The following is a 24,549-nucleotide window of genomic DNA, read 5'->3' on the forward strand; positions in this document are numbered from 1 at the left end:
GTTGCGTAGCTTTCTGTTCAATGAAGGATTGCAGTAAAAACAGATATTCACCAAAGGGTAGTGGAAATCTGGAACTCACCACCCCAGAAAACTGTTGAGGCTAGGAGTCAATTGAAAATTTCAAAACTAAGATTGATTGATTTTTGCCAGCTTAGGCTATTAAGGGTTATGAAACCAAGGTGGGTAGATCAAATTATGGTACAAATCAGTCGTGATCTAACTGAATGGCAGAAGAGGCTGAAAGGTTGAATGGTTGACTCCTTTTCATATGTTCCATTCTCGTGTTAATACTGTGTGTTTAGTGTCAATTGCCTGCTCCTGTGTTGAAGGTAGTAACAATTTCCTCTGCTTGCAGACTCCACCCGACAGCCACCTCCGATGCTTCCCTTCCTCACTTGGCGCTCCTGTCCCCTCCTTGTCGCTAAATCTTGGTTGTAAAGTGCACATATGTGGGATTGATTCAAGTGTCACAGTGTAGTGGATTATATTTGGGGGCTATCCCGGATTAGGAATACTTCTTAGATGATCACTCTCACTTCTGGTTGAGAAAGACAGATCCCAAAGATACTTGAATGGGTTTGAAGGACTGATCTAACTCTCCCGAAAGGAAAGGAACCAGCTGAGAATATTACCATCCTCCACATAGTCTTATTAACAAATTTCAGCCTGATTATAATAACCCATATATATAAGAGTCTGGGAATCTCTCCGCAGTAATGTATCTCCCCACCAAAGAGTGTACGGAAATGGGTTCACAAGTTGGCGATACAGAAGACTATGTGAAGCAATATAATTTTTAATTTATATAAAAGTTTATTGAAGATCCAAACATGCAATTCACAGTTGGTGAGACAGTCAAACACAATATTAATAGTTTTAGGAATAGAAAGATAGAATGTACAATCTTGTTTCTAGCAGAGAATCTAAATATTGTTACAGTAAAATATTTAAGTAGGATATCCATCAATTATTAAAGTAACATTTATCTTAAATCCCCAAATAGAAGAGTCAGTAAGATACTTCTGTCCCAGGGGAGAATTGTCATCACCTTACTGCAATAACTGTATCTGTACCATGAGCGATGTTGAATCATGTCCAACAAATCTAGCAATCTAATGTGTGCTTCCAATATTTATGTTGTTTTCCTGGTTGCATAACTAATTTCTTATGTATGGGATGTTACCTCAACTGTAGGTAAGTTCATCCCCCTTTATTTCCCAAATAAGGATGTATAACTGCTAATTTCTAGGTAAGATCCATCTTCTTTGATTCCTAAGAAAGGTTGTATAGCTATTAATTTCTAGGTTAGGTCTGTCCCTCTTTGATTTCAAAGAAAGGTTAGCTGTAAGCGTCATGATGGTCAATTTTTCATTAGTCATCTGTGTTTCAAGATTATAATTCAGTTTTGGACTTTCGTTAGCTTTGTTAAAAATTCAGTTGACTGTGGTTTAGGGCTGTCAGCATAAAATCATCTTATCAACTATTACACTGTGGTAGCTTTTGTGACAGTTTGCAAAACTGTGGTATCAATGTTTTACTGTGCGGTGAGTTTTGTGACATTAAGGAGCGAATTCTCCTTCGCAGAAGTTGCCTTTGTGGTTCCAAGATGAGACAAACTTCTTCACTGAGGGTTTTAGTATTATAGAAATGAACTTTTTTAACCTTTTAGGAAGAGGAACCTTTTTTAAAAATGTTTTTTAATCCCTCATTAATAGGAAAATAACTCTTTTAACCTTATAACCCCTCATTATGGCTGGATTCCTTCACAAGGGAATGTTCCTATTTGCCTGTGTGAGCTAGATTGCTGCTTTCTCCATTCTTGGTGAAGAAAACAGCTGGGACATAATTCACATGTAAGCACATTTATCAGTTAGGGTATAATTGTTAGGCTTTCATTGCCTGAAGTATGAAGCACTTGTGCGCAATTACTGCATGTGGAAATGTTGATGTGACATATGGTGCAACTCATACAGCATGTCATTTATTTAATACATACTAGGTGGTGCTTGCAGCCCTCTCACCTCAGTAGAACCAACACCTTCAAATGTTTTTCTCTGCCCTCCCTTGCGATTAAAAGAAATTAATTCTCAGGATCTAAGCGTTGCTAGCAGGTCCAGCATTTATCGCCCACTGCTAGTTGTTCTGATGAGGTGGTATGCAATAGAATGGTTTGCTGTTAAGTGTCAGCCATGTTGGTGTGGGCCTGGAGTCACATATAGGTCACATTTGCCCTAACAAATTCACAGCCATGACAAATGCGTCACTGACCATGAAAGCTCAGGTCCTCCATAAAATTTCAGGTCCTCCATGAAATCGATCATTTGTGAGCTCCGCACAAGGCTCATCTTGCTGATTGCTGGGCATGTTGCGAACATAGCACATTTTAGTGATGGACACAAGGCTCGACTTGCTGATTGGTAGATGAGGGACGACTTCTGCTGCAGTTCTGTGAGTCTCAAGTGCTAACGAACAAGTCAGAAAGGCAGAATGAGCAAATCAAAAACGACCACAACTATTACTGCAGCACATCGAGTGAAAGAATTTGGAAGCCAAATTCTGCACGCGGACGGTGGAATACTGTTTTGTACAAGCTGCAATGTTTGCTTGGATCACACACAGCGGGCAAGGGTCCTGCACCACTTAGAATCCGGAAACCATTGCAGCTGAAAGAGAGCATCTGACACCACACTGCTGGAAAACAAACAGGTAGCAATGATTTCATCTCTTTTTAAGAAGCTGACAGAGAGCTCAGAAAATCATCAGGTGGTTACCATGGAAGTTGGGAATGCTTTTGCAAGCACCAGCAAACCACTGGAAAACTTGATCACCCAAAGCTGCAGGTATTCATTCAAAATGGTGCAAAATGGTGGTTGCTTGCCAAGTTCAAATAAACTATGACAGGACTACCTACCGAAGGTTTATGTTACACATTGTGAGTCTTTTGCAATTATTTGTGATGAGTCCACTGATGAGCAAGACAACTACGTGCTGCATGTTTTGTTTGATTTCATGTCTGGTAATGTCAAAGATGTACAGTCAAGAAAGCTAACAACAGTGCACACAGACTGTGTCCACTTAGAAGCTGTTAATTACACCACAGTTTCCCAAGTGATCATCAAAATTGATTCAAAATATGGTGCAGATTTCAACAAAGTGTCTGCTTTCATTCGTGACAATGTAACTTACATGACAAAAATCTTTCAAATCTGTGCTCCAAGGTGTAATGCCGAATGCTGTCCGTATTACATGTAATGCACGTATAATTTCTATTATCAGTGAGCTGTGGAAAAGTGAGCTTGGCACACTGGTCAGCTACGTTAAAAATATCTTCAAACACTGTCCTAGCCGCAAGCTTCGATACAGGCAACACATTGTAAATGTGGCTGAAATCGGAGAACAAAACATCATCCTTCCTCCAGAGCCAGTATTTGCAACAATCTTCAGCCAGAAGTGCCGAGTTGATGATCCAACTCGGCCTCCTCCTGAAGTCCCCAGCATCACAGATACCAGACTTCAGCCAATTCGATTCACTCCGTGTGATATCAAGAAACGACTGAAGGCATTGGATACTGCAAAAGCTATGGGCCCTGACAATATTCCGGCAGTATTACTGGAGACCTGTGCTCCAGAACTTACTGCGCCCTGAGCCAAGCTGTTCCAGTACAGCTACAACACTGGCATCTACCCTGCAATGTGGAAAATTGCCCAGGTATGTCCTGTACACAAAAAGCAGGATAAGTCCAACCCGGCTAATTACCGCCCCATCAGCCTACTCTCAATCATCAGTAAAGTGATGGAAGGTGTCATAAACAGTGCCATCAAGCGGCACGGCTCAATGACGCTCAGTTTGGGTTCCGCCAGGGTCACTCAGCTCCTGACCTCATTACAGCCTTGGTTCAAACATGGACAAAAGAGCTGAACTCAAGAGGTGAGGTGGGAGTGACTGCCCATGACATCAAGGCAGCATTTGACCGAGTATGGCATCAAGGAGCCCTGGAAAAACTGAGGTCAAGGGGAATCGGGGGAAAACTCTCCGCTGGTTGGAGTCGTACCTAGCGCAAAGAAAGATGGTTGTGGTTGTTGGAGGTCAATCATCTGAGCTCCAGGACATCACTGCAGGAGTTCCTCAGGGTAGTGTCCTAGGCCCAACCATCTTCAGCTGCTTCATCAATGACCTTCCTTCAATCATAAGGTCAGAAGTGGGGATGTTCGCTGATGATTGCACAATGTTCATCACCATTTGTGACTCCTCAGATACTGAAGCAGACCGTGTGGAAATGCAGCAAGACCTGGACAATATCCAGGCTCGGGCTGATAAGTGGCAAGTAACATTCGCGTCAGATAAGTGCCAGGCAATGACCATCTCCAACAAGAGAAAATGGAACCATCTCCCCTTGACATTCAATGGCATTACCATTGCTGAATCCCCCACTATCAACATCCTAGGAGTTACCATTGACCAGAAACTGAACTGGAGTAGCCATATAAATACCATGGCTACAAGAGCAAGTCAAAGGATTGGAATCCTGTGGCGAGTAACTCACCTCCTGAGTCCCCAAAGCCTGTCCACCATCTACAAGGCACAAGTCAGGAGTGTGATGGAATACTCTCCACTTGCCTGGATGGGTGCAGCTCCAACAGCACTCAAGAAGCTCGACACCATTCCAGGACAAAGCAGCCCGCTTGATTGACACCCCATCTACAAACATTCTCTCCCTCCACCTCCGACGCACAGTGGCAGCAGTGTGTACTATCTATAAGATGCACTGCAGCAACGCACCAAGGCCCCTTTGACAGCACCTTCCAAACCCGTGACCTTTACCAACTAGAAGGACAAGGGCAGCAGATATATGGGAACACCACCACCTGCAAGTTCCCCTCCAAATCATACACCATCCTGACTTGGAACTATATCACTGTTCCTTCACTGTCACTGGGTCAAAATCCTGGAACTCCCTTCCTAACAACACTGTGGGTGTACCTACCTCACATGGACGGCAGCAGTTCAAGAAGGCAGCTCACCACCACCTTCTCAAGGGCAATTAGGGATGGGCAATAAATGCTGATCTGGCCAGTGATGCCCATATTCCATGAATGAATAAACAAAAAGTAATTACACCTTGGAATTCTTGGTTTCGGGCTGTAGAGTATTATGCTGCTCACCCGAGATACTACTCAGACTTCGTCTCAGAAAAGTTCATGCTGACACCAAAAAGACAGGTTTTAACAGATATTGTAACCCTTCTAGACAATGCTCAGCTTAATGAGGAGCGTCAGTTTGTCGCAATAATGCTACATGATTGATGGAGTTAATCGCTTTGTTTGAATCTTGACACGTCACAATCCACAAAGCTTACAATAAAGTAATGGATGTACTGTTTGGGGCTGAAGCACTATCAAACAAACAACACTCTGATGACACTGAATTAAATACTTGTACTCAACAGGTGTTTTCTTACATGGCAAAGAAGCTCAAACAATATTTCTGTGATGGGGAAGAGTCATGCGGTGGAAAAAAAAGCAGCTCAGAGGTTTCAACAACCTTTTGCGGCATTCCTGAAAGCTGTGCGTATCTTTGACCCTGCACAAATGCACCTGTTGATGGTGGATTTAAACTCATTTGAAGCGATTCCTGGCTTTGCAATGCATTGCAAAAGAAGCATATTGCACTTTGCCTGTGCTGCAGTTTTGTAACTCTGTGGAATGCAGAATCCTGTGCCTTGCAAGGCTAGCATGGTGCTATCTGACAATTCCAACAAACTCTGTGGAAGCGGAGAGAGCTGTGGCTAAACACGGACAGTGTTCACAGCGCAGAGACAGGAAATGAAGAAACAGATAGTTGCAGGTTGCTCCGTGCTCACATTCAACCACTGACTTCAGTGAGTAAAGAATGAGACTGTTTAGAGTCAGCCTTTTACAATAGTTCTTCTGTACACAATAAATGCCATTCAGGTGAACTCATCAAGTGAGAACCAGGCCATATACAATACGTTGAGAGGGAGACGAAGAGGAAAATAAGACTGGCAAAGTGAGAATATGAGAATAGAATGGCAGTCAACATAAAAGGGGAAGCAAAAATCTTCTACCGGTATATAAATAATAAGTGAGTAGTAAGAGGTGGAGTGGGGCCAATTAAGGACAAAGAGGGTGATATATACTTTGAGGTGTAGGGCAAAGCTAATATACTTAATGAGTATTTTATATCAGTATTCAGTAAGGAAATAGAATCTGACAAAATATCAGTAGAAGCGGAGAGAGAGGAGGCAATGGATAGGATAAAAATTGAGAGGGAGGAGGTACTAAAAAGGCTGGCCATCCTTAGGGTAGATAAGTTGCCTGGTCCGGATGGCTTGCATCCCAGGTTGTTAAAGGAAGTGGGGATGGAGAAAGCGGAACAGCTTGCCATAATCTTCCAATCTTCCCTGGATACAGGAGAGGTGCCAGAGGATTGAAGAGTGGCAAATGTTCCAAGTCACATGATGTGACTTGGAGGGGAGCTTGCATCTGCTGCCCTTATCCTTCTAGGTGATAGATTTCGCAGGTATGGAAGGTGCTATCGAAGGAGCGTTGGTGAGTCGCTGCAGTGCATCTTCTAGATGGTTCACACTGCTGCCATTGTGTGTCAGTGGGGCAGGGACTGAATGTTGAAGGTGGTGGATGGGGTGCCAATCAATTGGGCTGCTTTGTCCTGGATGGTGTCGAGCTTGTTGCATCTGGACACGGGCTGCTTCATTATCTGAGGAGTCATGAATGGTGCTGAACATTGTGCAATCATCAGCGAACATCCCCACTTCTGACCTTATGATGGAGGGAAGGTAATTGGTGAAACAGCTGAAGGTGGTTGGGCCTCGTCCAAAACTAGAGGCCATATATATAATATAGTAACTAATAAATCCATCAGGGAATTCAGGAGAAACCTCTTTATCCAGAGATTGGTTAGAATGTGGAATTCACTACCACAAGGAGTGGTTGAGGTGCATATCATTTAAGGGGACGCTGGATTAACACACAAGGGAGAAAGGAATAGAGGACATATTGATAGAGATGAAGAAGGGTGCGAGGAGGCTTGTATGGAGTATAAATACTGAAATGGACCTGTTGGGCTGAATGGCCTGTTCGTGTGCTGTACTTTCTATGTGATTTTTTTGTAAAAGAATGGAAATTACTATAAATGTGGTATAAACCTCCATGGAGGGAAGAAACAGAGGGGGTAAATAATGACCTTGACTTTCTTGGGCAGCAACCTGGCAAAGTGATCACCCATCCATTGTAGAACCTGTTGGGTTTCCATTGCCCTTGAAATCAGTGGAATGGAAGGTGGGCGGGTTCTATAGCAGGCGACCAATCCACTCCACCAGATTGTGGTGTGGGATGTGAAGGTGAAAATTTATTCCAATGTGTTCTCAAAGCTGAACACAAACTTAGCATTTAAGAAGTCAAAGAAGAAAAAGGCACAGGGAAAGAGCAAGGAAATGAAGTGATAGTGGACAGCTGTAGTGAAGGAACACGTACTGTCACAGGGATAAAGGACAAACACTTTGTACTGTAATGGTTAGCATCCTTCCATCTACAAAAGATGATGGACACGCAGCAAACATATTTAAGTGGGGTGTCTTCTCTTGGTGCACCTTTGTTGATGGTTGTGAAGGCCAATTCTTGAGAGACAGGTTCTGCTACAAGTGCTGAACGTGAAGCTGCCAAGTGACACTGTGAGTTGCTGTTTTTGATGTTGGCACCTATTGCCAAGCTGCAGTATCAACTGGTCATTGTGTCAGTGCACACCAGTCCATAGAATGTGTCGCCATTTCGCTCTTTCACCAGCTAGTGATTCCCAAGTGCGATAGTCGACATTTAGGGCCTTCATGTAATGCTTGCAAGCATCCTTGAAGTGGAGCTTTGGGCGGCCCACTGGTCGTCTGGCCCCGGCTACCTCACCATACAGAAGGAAGGTATGTGACCGTCTTCTACAGATGTGTCTGATCCACCAAAGCCACCTCAGTTTGATTAGTGCCAACACACTTGGGAGCTCTGTCTTTGAAAGGACTGCCACATTTGTGATTTTGTCCTGTCAGGATATACTCAGAATGTGACGCAGACAGCAAAGATGGAAATTATTGAGCTTCTTTTCCTGGTAGCTGTAAGTCGCCCATGTTTCACAGCCATACAGCAAGGTGCTGAGAACACAGGCCTTATAAACCATCAGCTTGGTCCTATGGGTCAGCTTGGTGTTATTCCATGCACGTTTGCAAGTTGGCCAAAGGTGGTAGCTGCTTTCCCTCTGCAAGTATTGAGCTGTGCATCAAGGGACAGATTATCTGTGGACCCAAGGTAGCAGAATTTGCTACCAACTTCCAATGGGGTGATATTTAGTGTGATCAGAGATGGAGATGCAACACTTTGGCCCATGACCACGATTTTCTTGTTGCTTATAGTCAAGGAGAACATGTTACAGGCATGGAGGAGACAGTCTTTGTGTCTGAGTTTCCATGTGAGCGACTAGCACAGCATCATCAGCGTAGAGGAGTTCTCTGATCAGGACACATTCTGTGTTTTTGTCTTCGCTTTCAGCCGTGATAAATTTTAGAGCTTGCCATCTGACCTGGTGTGCAAGTAGACTCCTTCCATATCTGCAGGGAAGGCAAAGGTCAGGAGCATGGAGAAAAAGATGCCAAACAGAGTGTGGGCTAGGACACAACCATGTTTCACTCCATTCTTCACTCCGAAACTGTTGGAAGTGGAGCTATCAAACTGTACTGTGCAGTGCATGCTGTCATGGAAGGAGCGAAGAGACTGAGGAGCTTCGGTGGACAGCTAATTTTTTCCACATCTTGTCGAGCCCTGCTCTGTAATGAGCTTTATATTGTTCTATGGTCCACTAGGTTTTCTAAATAAAACCTTGTATATAAACTCCAGACTGACTCCACTGCAGTTGTGAGGGACAGCCTCATAGTCAGCAGTGCCATCCTTTGGATGAGATGTGAAACCATTTGTCTTTTCTATTGGTGGACATTGGGATTAGAATAGTTAGGTGCTTGATGGCTGGCACAGACACGATGGGCCGAAGGGCCTGTTTCTGTGTTGTATAACTCTATGACTCTATGACATGAAAGAAGTCACAGTACTATTGAAGATAAGCTAGATTATTCTCTCCAGATCAAAATTCCTCCCACAACCATCACCACCTAAAACAGATTAACCGGGCCATTCACCGCTTTGTCATCTGTGGGATCCCAGTGCTTGCAAAATGGCTGCCGTGAGCACACTCACTGCATTCCAAAGCAATTTATTGGACCTGAAGCACATTGGGACTTGTCTCAGAGAGATCATGCAGTAAATGTTGGTCTTCACCACATGGTCAGTAACCTGGGGCAGCAAATCACCTGCCCAGTTTCTAAAATGAGTGGGTTCTATAAAAAGCAGGTGATCTGCTCCGCCAGATTACTGCCCCCATTCGATGAAGATGAAAGTTCAACCTCTGCCTCCCCCATAACTGCTTTATAGGTGCAAGCCTTACTTTCTACACAACACTCACTTTATAACCCTTATGAGGTGCTTTATGTCCAACTCCTTTATCACTGCATCTTCCTCCAGTACAAAATCTTTAATGTTTAACCTTTCAACAACACCACCTACTGACTAATAGCAAAATCTAAAGTAGGGCAGCCAAAATATTTTTACATTAAAGGCAAGTCACCCAACAGTCATCATCTCATAAACAGATCCCTGATTGCAGTCATTAAGCCAATAAATAGGATGATTATTGTAATTACCCCATGTGCCGGCATTTACTTTGACCTTTCAGGCACGCCTTTTAATTACTTAATCAGTTTTGTAATGTGTTCACTCGTTTGTACTTGTTTGCATCTTTACCTTCATTTGTTCGGTTTACTTTAGTTACTTGCGATTCGTTAATTTTAAAGCAAACACTTGTTTTTATTTCCCCTCTCCTTTTATTGTCACATTTGATTAATTTAATCCTTTATTCTTGTACAAGGTTCTCTGTCTTGCCCTGCTTATTGCTGTGGGCTGACATATATTAATACTGCTTTCTCTCTCTCTCTTGTCCTGTGCATGTTAATAAGAGGGTTGCTTTCAAGCAAGGAAATATCAAAAGAGAAGTTTTAAAAGAAAATAATCCTGCTTTCTCCCATCTTCTTTGCTGAAGAGCTGGGGGCTGAATCTAATCTTCGTCAGTAGCGCAAAAGAGGTTCCCAGCCAATTTCCAGCCTTATTTTTCCAATTGACTTTGCTATGAGCTTGCTTTGCATGACTTGGCATAATCCGATTTCACCTCCTTTGACTCAGGTTGGGTTTCAGCTCGTCATCAAACTTTGCAGCACAGAAGGATACCATTCATTCCATTGTGCCTGTGCGTGCTCACTTTGCCCTGTTCGACTGCCATTACTTCATTAGCCTTTTAAATTCATTTTGAGGGGTACAGTGTTGTAGCAGTTATGTTACTAGAATAATAACCCTTGACTAATAATCATGTATGGAATATGAGCTCAAATCCCACCAGGGCAGTTTGAGAGTTTGAAGAATCTTGCAGCAATCACTAATGCCAGAGCACAATGTAAGGTAAATTAACAAAGCGAAACTCAGTTTATGAGCATAAAATTAACATACCTTGAGCAAATCTCAAGATTAGAAGGAATATTTTTAACCCACACTGAACGGCGAATGTGTGGAATAGACTCCTGTTGAAAACAATTAATTCTGTGTTGATTTAACACCTTTTGGGAAGAACTAGATGAAAATCTGTTGAAAATCCGGGGAAGAAGAGAACCAAAGCTATAAGGATCCATTAAATAGCATGACATATGTCGCACCTGAGACATCAGGCTCCGGATGTCACAATGCAGACATCACACTTTATTACAGTAGCGAAAGCAATCCTAAAATAAAAACAAAGCCAGTTACATAATCCTGGTAGTTCCTAACCTGTTGTTAAAACTGATGAGCAATTTATAATTGACAAATTTCCTTGACTACACGGTACTTACAACTGTGAGTGTCTTGAGGTTGAGGTTGAGGTGTGAGGTGAGCTCTGGTTAGGCCCCAACTAGAGTATTGTGTCCAGTTCTGGTCACCACACTTTAGGAAAGATGTGAGGGTCTTTGAGAGGATGCAGAGGAGATTTACCAGAATAGTTCCAGGGATGGGGGATTTTAGTTACAAGGTTAAGTTGGAAAAGCTAGGTTTGTCCTCCCTGGAGCAAAATAAATTGTGCGTGGGGATTTGATAGAGGTGTACAAGATTTTGACAAGCTTAGATATGGAAATCTGTTCCCATTAATTGATGGCACAACGACTAGGGGACACAGATTGAAGATTTTGGGCGAGAGATGTAGGGGAAATGTGAGGAACGACTTTTTTACGTAGCTGATGGTAATGACCTGGAACTTGCTGCCTACAAGGTGGTGGAAGTGGAGACAATCAATGATTTCAAAAAGTAATTGGACGGGAACTTGAAGGAAATTAACATGCAGGGCTACAGGGATCGAGTGGGAGAGTGGAATTGACTGGATTGCTACGCAGAGAGCGGGCATGGCCATATGGCCTCCTTCTGTGCCGTAAATGACTCTATGAGATACAACTCTATGAGATGAATGATTGCATTATTTAACAGCAATTAACAAAAAAAAAGACTTGCACTTCACAACCCCAGGATGTTTCAAATCGCTTTTCAGCCAATGAAGTACTGTTCAAGTGTAGTCACTGTGGAAAACATGGCAGCCAATTTGGACAAGCAAGGTCCCACTGACATTAATGTGATAGTGACCCAATAAATTGTTATGGTGATGTTGATTGGGGGATAAATATTGGCCAGGATATTGAGGAAAACTTTCTCATTCTTCTTCATAGTCAGTATGAGGAACTAGGTACCAAATTAAGAAGCAGAACCTCAAAGGTAATAATCTCTGGATTATTACCTGAGCCGCGTGCAAATTGGCATAGGGCAAATAAGATCAGAGAAATTAATGCGTGGCTCAAAGACTGGTGTGGTAGAAATGGGTCCAGGTTCGTGGGGCACTGGCACAGTACTGGGGAAAGTGGGGGCTGTACCATTGGGACAATCTACACCTCAACCGTGCTGGGACCAATGTTCTAGCAAGCTGCATAACTAGGGATGTAGAGAGGGTTTTAAACTAAATAGTGGAGACTGGAGATCAAATTTGGAAAGATGCGGTAAATCAAAGAGTAGAGACATGCCAAGAGAGAAAGGTATTAAAATGGCAAAAGACAAACAGACCTTAACAGGAAGAGACAGTGAGTACAAATCTAAGAGTAAATCAGCAGACATAGCATTCAAAACAAAACAGATGAATTGAGAGTACAAATAGAAATAAATAAATATGATCTGATAGCCATTACAGAGACATGGTTGCAGGATGACATAGATTGGGATCTGAAATATTGAAGGGTATATGGCATTTAAGAAGGACAGGAAGCTCGGAAAATGTGGAGGGGTAGCTCTGTTAATTAATGATGGTATTAGCGCAATAGAGAGGGATGACCTAAGTTCAGGATACCAGGATGTAGAAGCGGTTTGGGTAGAGATGAGAAATCATAAAGGCAAGAAATCACTTGTGGGAGTGGTGTACAGGCCACCTACCATTAACTACACTGTAGGACGGGGTATAAAGGAAGAAATAATAGGTGCTTGTCAGAAAGGTACGGTGATAATTATGGGGGATATTTAACCTACATATAGACTGGAAAAATCAGATGGGCAGAGTTAGCCTAAATGAGGAGTACATAGAATGTTTTCAGGATAATTTCTTGGAACAATATGTTCTGAAACAAACCAGAGAGCAGGCTATACTAGAGCTGGTGTTATGCAATGAGATAGAATTAATTAATGACCTCATAGTTAAGGCACCCCTAGATCGCAGCAATCACAATGTGATTGAATTTTACATTCAGTTTGAGGGAGAGAAGAATAGGTCCAAGACTAGTATTTTGACTTAAGTAAGGGAAATTATGAGGGCATGAAAGCACAGCTAGATAAAGTGAACTGGCAAATCAGGTTAAGGGATAGGTCAATAGAGATGCAGACATTTAAGGGGATATTTCATAATACACAGAATAGATACATTTCAACGAGAAAGAAAAATTCCAAGGATGGGACTCGCCATCCATGGTTAACTAAAACAGTTAAAGATAGTATCAAACTTAAAGAAAAAGCCAATAATTGCGCTAAGATGGGAGGCAGGTCAGAAGATTGGACAGAATATAAAAAACAGCAAAGAATAACTAAGAGATTGATAAGGAAGGTAAAATTACAGTACAAGAGAAAGCTAGCTAGAAATATAAAGACAGATAGTAAGAGTTTCTATAGATATTTTAAAAAGAAGAGTTAACAAAGTGAGCATTGGTCCTATAGAAAGTGAGTCTGGGGAATTAATAATGGATAATAAGGAAGATGGCAGATGAATTGAACAGGTATTTTGCATCTGTCTTCACCATAAAGGATACAAGTAACATTCCAGTATTAGCTGTAAATTAGGAAATGGAAGGGAGGGAGGAACTCAAGAAAATTACAATTACCAGGGAAGTGGTACTGAACAAATTGTTGGAGCTGCAGGCTGGCAAGTCCCCAGGTCCTGATGAACCTCATCCTAGGGTCTGAAAAGCAGAGGTTAGTGAAATCGTTGATGTGTTAGTTTTAATATTCCAAAATTCCCTAGATTTCGGGAAGGTTCCATTAGATTGGAAAATAGCCAATGGAGTTCCTTTATTCAAAAAGGGAGGGAGACGGAAAGCAGGAAACTACAGGCCAGTTAGCTTATCATCTGTCTTTGGGAAAATGTTAGAAGCTATTATTAAAGACGTTATAGCAGGGCATTTAGAAAAATTCAAGGTAATCAGGCAGAGTCAACATGGTTTTGTGAAAGGGAAATCATGTTTAACCAATTTATTGGAGTTCTTTGAGGGAGTTACATGTGCTATGGATAAAGGGGAACTGGTGGATGTACTGTGCTTAGATTTCCAGAAGGCATTTGATAAGGTGACACATCAAAGGTTACTGCAGAAAATAAAAGTTCACGGTGTAGGGTGTAACATATTGGCATGGATAGAAGATTGGCTAGCTAACAGGAGACAGAGTCGGCATAAATGGGTAATTTTCTGGTTAGCAAGATGTAATGAGTGGTGTGCCACAGAGATCTGTGCTGGGGCCTCAACTTTTCGCAATTTATATAAATGACTTACTTGAAGGAATTTGCTGATGGCACAAAGATAGGTTGGAAATTAACTTGTGAAGAGAACATAAGGGGGCTACAAAGGGATATAGATAGGTTAAGTGAGTGGGTAAAGACCCGGCAAATGGATTATAATATGGGAAAGTGGGACATTGTCCACTTTGGCAGGAAGAATAAAAAAGAAGCATATTATCTAAATGGTGAGAGATTGCAGAGCTCTGAGATGCAGAAGGATCTGGGTGTCCTGGTGCATGAATTTCAAAAGGTAGGTACAACACGTAATTAGGAAAGCCAATAGAATGTTATTGTTTATCGCGAGGGGAATTGAATACAAAAGTAGGAAGGTTTTGCTTCAGCTATACAGGGCACTGGTGAGACCACATCTGGAGTACTGTGTACAGTACTGGTCTCCTTATTTAAGGAAGGATGTAAATGCATTGGAGGCAGTATAGAGAAGATTTACTGGACTAATACCTGGAATGGGCAGGCTGTCATATGAGGAAAGATTGGACAGGCTAGGCTTGTATCCGCTGGACTTTAGAAGAGTAAGAGGTGACCTGATTGAAACATATAAGATCCTGAGGGGTCTTGACAGGGTGTATGTGGAAAGGATGTTTCTCCTTGTGGGAGAATCTAGAACTAGGGGTCACTGTTTAAAAATAAGGGGTCGCCCATTTAACACAGGGATGAGGAGAATATTTTTCTCTCTGAGGGTCGTGAATCTTTGGAATTCTTTTCCTCAAAAGGCGGTCAAAGCAGAGTCTTTGAATATTTTTTAAGGCAGAGGTGGATTCATTCTTGATAAGCAAGGGGGTGGAAAGTTATTGGGGGTAGGTGGAAATGTGGAGTAATCAGTTCAGCCGTGAGCAGACTCGAAGTGCCGAGTGGCCTACTCTTGCTCCTAATTCTTATGTTTGTATGTTCAAACAATGCCATGGGATCTTTCACATCCACAGGGCCTTAGTTTAGCCTCTCAGCTGGAAGACAGCACCTTTGACAGCGTAGCAGTCCCTCAGTACTGCACTGGAGTGTCAGTCTTGATCTCTGTGCTCACATCAATGGCGTGGGACTTGAACCCACAATATATCTGATTTAGAGGCAGAAACACCACCACTGAGCCCTGACCGACAGCTGGATCCATGCTGTGTTACAGAGAAACAGCACCATCTTTACTGATAAATGGGGCTGTGGTTTACAAAGGATGACAATGGACGTTTATTTGGAATATCCTATTAATATGATACAACCACACAGTTCCCTTAGACAACATTTGCACTGTGCGGATTTTATTTCTTCAGATACATGAGTACTCAGTGAAATCTTCAATTCACATCATTCAAAAGATTGATTCGAAAAAGACATAGTCCCAAGACAATTCTGTGTTGCATTCCTTGGTTTACATTCGGTTAACTGAACTGAGCAGAGTGTGTTCAGAGAGTAACATTTATAAGTTGGTAATCCTGACGCACATGGGAGCATCTGTCTGGAATTCCTGCACAAAGGTCAGTCATCCTGATAACCAAGTCCACATCATTTTCTTGCTTAATTCTAATGGATGAATAATCATGCAGGCCACAAAGCTGACCAGCTGATCTTCACACTAGACTTCCTGATACACACATCCATCGCACTAACTCATATCATACAAGCATACGAATTAGGAGCAGGAGTAGGCCACTCGGCCCTTCGAGCCTGCTCCGCCATTCAATAAGTTCATGGCTGAACTGATTACTCCACATTTCTACCTACCCCCAATCACCTTCCACACCCTTGCTTATCAAGAATCTATCTACCTCTGCCTTAAATATATTCAAGGACTCTGCTTCCACTGTCTTTTGAGGAAGAGAGTTCCAAAGACTCACGACCCTCTGAGAGAAAAAAATTCTCCTCATCTCTCTTCAATGGGTTACCCCTTATTTTAAAATAGTGATCTCTAGTTCTAGATTATCTCACAGGGAAAATATCCTGTCCACATCCACCCTGTCAAGACCCCTCAGAATCTTATATGTTTCAACAAGTTGCCTCTTACTCTCCTAAATTCCAGCAGATACAAGCCTAGCCTGTCCAATCTTTCCTCATTTAACATGTTGGCACGATACTGGCATACAAGCTCCGGTATAACCAAAGTGATTCTCATCTTTATGTGTAGGCCTAGATAGTGAGTTCTGGCAGGCTATTAGAGTAGAAGATGGGCTTGGATGGTGAGTGGGGATCAGTGGGGAGCCAGGTTTGGGAGCTGTGGATAAAATAGAGCAAATCATTGCCAAGCCCAGCTCTACCCTAACCTTCCTGTCACACCCATGGGAACATGAGTTGGTTATGTAGCCCCTCGTGTCTGTTCCATCATTCAATGTGATCATGGCTGATCTGTGACTTTACTCCAGTACTGAGGAGCAATTAGTAGTCAGAACTCTAATTGATATTTCCCCTCCTTTTCCCAGATAGACAAGCTCAATTATATCAGGGTACACTGGAGCAGCTGCTGCACTAGCAATCCAGTAAGCCATGAGTAACAATCTTGTCAGAACGTAAATTCAATTCCCACACTAGCAGTTTGAGAATTTGAATTCAGTGTTTTTTTTTCAAAAGAATCTGGAAATTAAAAATAGAACCTGCATTACTGTGTCTTACAGGCCCCCACCTGCCAAGAATGAGGCACATTGGTTTTGTCATATGAACATTGATTTTTAACTGCTGCTGGAGCGAGGAAATGACTTGTTGAACATATCAACCGTGGCTGGAAAAAACATTTGCATACTAACAGATGTGCTTGTGCAGACAAAGGACCTTTCCCAGACATATTCAACCCACAATGGATGTTCATCACCAGGAGTGGGGAAGCGCACTCCAGGGCCTGCTGCGGTAATGCAATCCACAGGGGCCGGGACTAGTTGGACCAGCTTGCCAGATGAATAGCTGGCTATTCCAGGTCTTTTGAACTAGCCACAGGGAGTTTGAACTGAGAAAGACTGTTTGCTCCTGGACTGAGAACATCTCTTTCCCACAGGCCTCTGAATCCACAGAAGACACATGAATCCGAAGAGAGAAAAGTCTCCTACAGCGAGCAAGGTTTAAGAAGAATACTGAGCCCCAATGAAAAGCAAGATCTACCTACAACCAAGGACGCTACAGTGAACTCGAAGAAGCGTAACAAAACCTCTTCAGATATTGCCTCAAACTTTTCCACTTTTTTTTTTCTTCTGCTCTTTTCTGTCTCTATTTGCATGTATGTATCGCATATGCATGCTAACGTGGGCGCATCGTGTATCCGTATGTGTCAACCGAATTTAAGTTTAAGTTTAAGTATAATAAATTTCAACTTTTCTTCTTTAAACCTAAGAAAACCTGTTTGTGCTGGTTTCTTTGCCTTATAATTGGAAAGTAGTGAACAAGGATTCGCCAAGGGGAAGTTAAAAACACAGTGTGTTTAAAATTGAACTCTGTTGCAGTAAGACCAGATGAAGGCTGAGAGGGACCCCAAGGCACCTTTCTCACCCGGTTGTAACAACTGAAAGTGAAAGCTCTAGAATTGCTGTAAAAAACAAACTGGTTCCTTGACGGAACCTACAATTCTTGTCAAGTCAAGCACTCCACCACCCACGCTACACTTGTTCCTTGAGTGCCTGCTATTTCCCGGAATTAATGCCATCATCTCGATCAGCACCAACAATTTTAAAGGGGAAGAAAAATGTGACAGAAAGCAATTGGAACAGGACACTGATCAAAAGAGCACATTTATGCACATCTCCATTCATCGGAAATGTTATCTTCTGAAGCTGGAATGCTCCAGTTTAATTCCAGGAGACATGGAACTTTCAGAGAGGTAGATTCTGAACCTGCCACCCAGTTGCTAACTGGCAATGCCGAACAAACGGCCTTTATAGAAACCGTTCAATTTGCAATTCCAACTGAAATCGGTGGAATTGGAAACCGGGCGTTTTCTCTAACGGACAAGTCCTCATTGCTAGTTTTTCATACGGCTCTGTGAATTGAAACCCCAGGATACTTGATTTACAACAGTTTTGTGGAGAGCCAGGAGAAGCTAGGATGGTTCTCCTCAGAGCAGAGAAGGTTTAGGGGAAATTTAGCAGAGGTGTTCAAAGTTATGAGGGGTATTGAGAGAGTATATAGGGAGAAACTATTTCTAGTGGTGGATGGGTCAGTAACCAGATGATACAGATTTAAAGTAATTGGCAAAACAACCAGATAGGAAATGAGAATAATTTTTTTTTTACGCCGCCAGTTGCTATGATCTGGAATGCATTGCCTAAAAGGATGGTGGAAGCAGATACAATAGTAATTTTCAAAAGGGAATTGGACACACACTGGAAAAGGAATAATTTATAGGGTTATGGTGAAAGAGCAGGGGAGTGGGATGAACTGGATAGCTCTTTCAAAAAGCCAACATAGGCACGATGGCTAAATGGCCACCTTTTATGCTGTATGATTCGGTGATAGCAAGGCAAACTCAATGACAAAATTTCTTGGTTGCTTGCCTCATGTCTCTCTCAGTGTCTCACCATCTGATGAAGGGTCTCTTCACTACACCCTGAAATACAACCCTTCTTTTCCTTTCAAATTCTGACAGAGTCTCTGTATGTCATCTGTTTTCTTATTTCTAACAGTTCCCTTTTGTATTATAATGCTTTGGGCATCACAATCACACTTCTACTCTCTTCAGTCCAACACCCAAAGTGCAGTTAAACTTCTCAGCAAAAGAACTGCCATAGCATTCCACTTACATGGATTTTACAGCGCAGAAACAGGCCATTTGGCCCAACTGGTCCATGCCAGTGTTTACGATCTACATGAGTCTCTAACCACCACCCCCCCCCCTCCACTTCATCTAACCCATCAACATATCCTTTTATTCATCTCACCCTCATGTATATATCCAGTTTGTTCTTAAATGCATCTATGCTATTCACGTCAACTACTCCTTACAGTAGCAAGCTCACATTCTAGCCGCCCTCTGGGTAAAGATGTTTCTCCTGAGTTCCTTTTTGGACTTATTAGTGACTATCTTACATTCGTATCCTCTAGTTTTAGTCCCCCCCACAAGTAAAAACTTCCTCTCTAGGTCTACCTATCAAACCACATCACAATTTTAAAGACCTCTATTAGGTCCCCTCTCAATCTTCTCTTTTTTAGAGAAACAAGCCCCAGCCTGTTCAATCTTTCCTGATCGTTGTAACCTCTCAGTTATAGGAACTTAGGAAATGCAGTAAGTCCCCAACACAATACCACCATGCAGTGAGATCATGGCAGATCTGTATCTAATCTCCACAGCTGCCTTTTATACTTGTGTCTAACAAAAATCTATCAATCTCAGATTTAAAATGATGAGTTGAGTTTGCATCTACAGCTATCTGTGTGAGGCAATTCTACACTTCAGCCACCCTTTGTGGAGCACTAACTTCTCTCCTGAATGTCCTGGCTCTGATTTTAAGTTATGTCCCCTTGTACTAGACTCCCCCAGCAGTGGAAATAGTTTCAACCTCTATACCCTAATCAATTCCTTTCGAAATCCTAAAAACCTCAAGCAAGGGATTAACAGCCAATTTTATGTCATCTCTCCTTATAATTTAACCCTTGGGCCCCTGTTAACATTCTTGTGACTGCAACCCTTCCAAATCCTTGCATATCTTTTTTACATCTTCAGCAGTGCCTCGATACCCTTTTTTGCCCAGGTCGCACAATGTACAACAACAAGTTATATTTATATAGCACCTTTAATGTAGTAAAACATCCCAAGGCACTTTATAGGAACATTATAAAATAAAAAAAACACCAAGCCAAGAAGATATTAGGTCAGATGACTAAAAGCTTTGTAAAAGCAGTAGGTTTTAAGGAGCCTCTTAAAGGAGGAAAGCAAGGTGGAGAGGTGTTGGGAGGGAATTCCAAAGCTTAAGACCAAGAGAATTGAAGACTTAGCCACCAATGGTGAAGTGATTAAAATCAGGGATGTGCAAGAGGCCAGAATTAGAGCAGCGCAGATATCTCGGAGGGTTGTGGGACTGGAGGAAATTAAGAGATAGGGAGGGGCAAGGCCATGGAGAGATTGAAAACAAGGATGAGAATTTTAAAATCAAGACGTTGCTTGACAGTGGGACAACGTAGATCAGCAAGCACAGGGGTGATAGGGGAATAGGACTTTGTGCGAGTTAAGACACGGGCTACAGAGCTTTGGATGAACTTAAGTTTCCAGAGGGTAGAATGTGGGAGACCAGCCAGGAGTGCATTGGAATAGTCATGTCTCAAGGTAACAAAGGCATGAATGAGGGTTTCAGCAGCAGATCTGTTGAGACAGGGGCAAAGTCAGTTGATGCTGGTATGGTCAAGTGAAGAAGGGTCGAAGAGCTTCCTTCTTTTTCCTCTCCTTGTTTGACCACAACACGTTTAATTCTTTCCTAAAGTGGATGTACTGGTCAATTCATAGAAAATAGGAGCAGGAGTAGGCCATTTGGCCCTTCGAGCCTGCTCCGCCATTCATTATGATCATGGCTGATCATTCAACTCAGTAACCTGTTGCCCGCTTTCCCCCCATATCCTTTGATCCCTTTTTCCCCAAAAGTTACATCTAACTCCTTCTTGAAAACATACAATGTTTTGGCCTCAACTGCTTTCTGTGGTAGCGAATTCCACAGGCTCACCACTCTCTGGGTGAAGGAATTTCTCCTCATCTCAGTCCTGAAAGGTTTACCCCGTATCCTTAGACTATGACCCCTGGTTCTGGACTCCCCCACCATCGGGAACATCCTTCCTGGATCTACCCTGTCAAGTCCTGTTAGAATTTTATAAGTTTCTATTACATCCCCCCTCCATCGAATATAATCCTAACCGACTCAATTTCTACTCATACGTCCATCCTGCCATCCTAGGAATCAGTCTGGTAAACCTTTTCTGCACTCCCTCTATTGCAAGAACATCCTTCCTCAGATAAGGAGACCAAAACTGCACACAATATTCCAGGTGTGGCCTCACCACAGCTCTGTATAATTGCAGCAAGACATCACTGCTCCTGAACTCGAATCCTCTTGCTATGAAGGCCAACATACCATTTGTCTTTTTTACCACCTGTTGCACCTGCATGCTTACCTTCAGCGACTAGTGTACGAGAACACCCAGGTCTCATTGCATATTCCCCTCTCTCAGTTTATAGCCTTTCAGATAATAATCTGCCTTCCTGTTTTTGCTACCAAAGTGGATAACCTCACATTTATCCACATTATACTGCATTAGCCCACTCACTCAACTTGTCCAAATCACCCTGAAGCCTCTCTGCATCCTCCTCATAACTCACCCTCCCAATCAGTTTTGTGTCATTTGCAAATTTGGAGATATTACATTTAGTTCCTTCATCTAAATCATTAATATATATTGTGAATAGCTGGTGTCCTAGTATCTAGTTCAGTCGGTGTTTGATTATTTACTTGCTATGATCATAGCAAGAACCAATTGGACAGGTTTTCTTGAGTTAACGAAGAAAGAGGTTAACTTTATTGTACCTAAACCGAACTAATAAAATAATAAACAATGTGACAACTTTCACTCACACACACCCTGGAGGTTTACACACACACAAATAGGTTACAGCGTGGGGAAAGGTAGATTGGTTGAGCTAGAGACTACAAAACAAAAGGGTACACAATCTGTGGGCTTTGGTGATTCAGCTGGCTTCTCGATGAATTTGGTGGTCCTGAGGCTTTTATTTTGAAGAAGTAGATGACAGGTTCAGTTGGTCTCTTTGGAGATAGTGATGCGGCTGATTTCTTCCAATGGGGTTTCTGATTGAAGCCGGAGTATGCAAAGTCAACAACAGGATTTGAAAGTTTCAAGCTGGAATGGAGAGACAGAGAGAGAGGGAGATCCACATTTAGTGTCTGCTCCTGTCAGAGTCCAGTTGCTTCTCCTCTGCTGCAAAGAAAAACACCAGCTTAAAACCTCAGATGGGGAGGGGCTTGTCACATGGCAGTCACTCAGTCATTCAAACATAGCAGTTAGCAGTATTTCTCTGCTTACTGTAAGAACAGGCAGTTCCTTTAAACTTCCTAGGTTTGGTTCTTGCTGGGATATTAGCAGACATTTTGTCTCTCTCCTCACAAGCATTGTAATGTAAGATACAGTGTTGCAAATTAGGTGATCATCTTAAGCTGAAAGGATGACTTTGCTGGCAGCTTGTCTTCTTAAATGTATTTAAAAAAATGTATTTAAAAAAAATACAAATTCAGATCTCGAATCAGCGGACCAAAGAATATTATCATTCAACAAAACACATTGGCGTAACAATGCATTGGAGATGAAAAAAGGCGGACTTAGTGATCGCACGAATATGTGACTGGAAGCTTATCTCTGGATAAAATACAATAAAGGGTACAATTCTAAAGAGGGTACAGTGTCAGAGGGATCTTGGGGAGTATATGTGCACAAATCCTTGAAGGCAGCCGGGAAGGTTAAGAAAGCAGTTAATACAGCATATGAAATCCTGGGCTTTACAAATAGGGGCAGAAAGCACAAAAGCAAGGAAATTCAAACTCAACTGGAGTCTTGTGTCTTGTTCTGGGCACCACACTTTAGGAAGATGTGAAGGCATTAGAGAGGGTGCAGAAAAGATTCCCGAGAATGGTTCCAGGGATGAGGAACTTCAGTTACGTGGATAGATTGGAGAAGCTGAGGCTGTTCTCCTTGGAGAAAAGAAGATTAAGAGGAAATGTTATAGATAAATCATTATGTGACTGGATAGAGTAGATAGGGAGAAACTCTTCCAATTGGCGGAAGGATCGATTACCAGAGGGCACTGATTTAAGGTGATTGGCAAAAGAAGCAATGGGGACATGAGGAAAACTTCTTTATGCAGCGAGTGGCTAGGATCTGGAAAGCACGGCCTGAAAGTGCAGTGGAGACAGATTCAATCGAAGCCTCCAGAAAAGAATTGGATAATTATCTGATGAGAAAAAATATGCAGGGCTATGAGGAAAAGGCAGAGGACTGGGACTAGGTGAGTTGCTCTTGCCAGCAAGGACAGGATGGACTGGTGTATGGCCTCCTTATAAACTGTGACTATTCTATGGTTCTATGATTCTAAATATGACACTAAGGTTGGGAACAGACTGATTTAGTCTCAGATGTTGCCAAGGTGAGGGATGGGATTGGTAGCTCAGGAACAGCGTTTGGAGCAGGCACTGAAAACAATGGCTTCAGTCTTCCCAATATGTAATTGGAGGAAATTTCTGCTCATCCAGTACTGGATGTCGGAAAATCAGACTGATAATTTAGCATCAATGAAAGAGTTGACGGAGATTGTAGTGAGGTAGTGCAGTGTAGAAATGAAAAGCAGCTCACAGCAGGTCATGTCATTGGCTTGAACTATGTAGCAGTAAAAACAGAAAGGGAAAAACTCCTTAGAACATCAGTGCGTCAGCACAAAAGGTAAGAACAAAGTTTATTGTTCAGAAAAGAAATGAAAGCACACAAAACAAGGGTTGTTAGAGTGTGTGATTTGTAACCAGTGCCAAATACAAGAGAGGTAATAAAATCCAGGTTATTGTCAGAGGCAGTGGAATAGGAGCAGTTACGGAGCCTGGAAATTACTTCTATTCAAGCACAGGATATTAAGGGCATAAAATATTATTTTTTTTTTAAAGATGACTGTCAATAGTCCCTGTTTTATGATGGGTTTTAAAACACATGGTAAAAAAAAATTGCAAGACAGATATAATTTAGGTGGGTAAAAGAAAACACTTAACGTCAGTGCTGGAAGTTGCTAATATACTGGTTTCTCAGCTAACGGAACATAAAACATAATAGAAGATAAATGAACAGATCAAAGTGGCACCATTGTACCAAGGGTAGACAATCGTATATATACTGGTGCCTTAATGTGAGTATCCTGCTGGCAAGAAAAGTGTTGCCTTTATTCAATCTTTCCCATTAAAGTACATAAGAATAAATTGAAACTAAATGCCCTCTTTTCATATTGCTGTGTTAGACTACAAAAAGCACTGAATCATGTGCAGAGAATGTGGTGTCAGCTTGGTTTCACTGGTAGTACTTGTGACTCAGTCTAAAGCTCGTCAGATCAAGCCCCAGTCGGGGTCTTGAGTGCATCATCTCAGTTAACACATCAGTGCAGCACAGAAGGAGCACTGCATTATCCAGTGCCGTCCTTTAGATAAGCTGTTAGACCAAGCTCCTGTAACTCTGTTCCAATGACGGAGATTATCTGGTCATTTATCGCATTGTTGTTCGTGAGAGTTTGCTGTGTTCCAATTGTCCACTTGTGTTCTCGATATTACAACAGTGACTACACTTGGTTGTGAAGTGATTTAGCTGATAAGTGATGCAAT

The sequence above is a fragment of the Heterodontus francisci genome, chromosome 3, assembly GCF_036365525.1.
Source record: "Heterodontus francisci isolate sHetFra1 chromosome 3, sHetFra1.hap1, whole genome shotgun sequence".
NCBI classification, from domain to species: Eukaryota; Metazoa; Chordata; class Chondrichthyes; order Heterodontiformes; family Heterodontidae; genus Heterodontus; species Heterodontus francisci.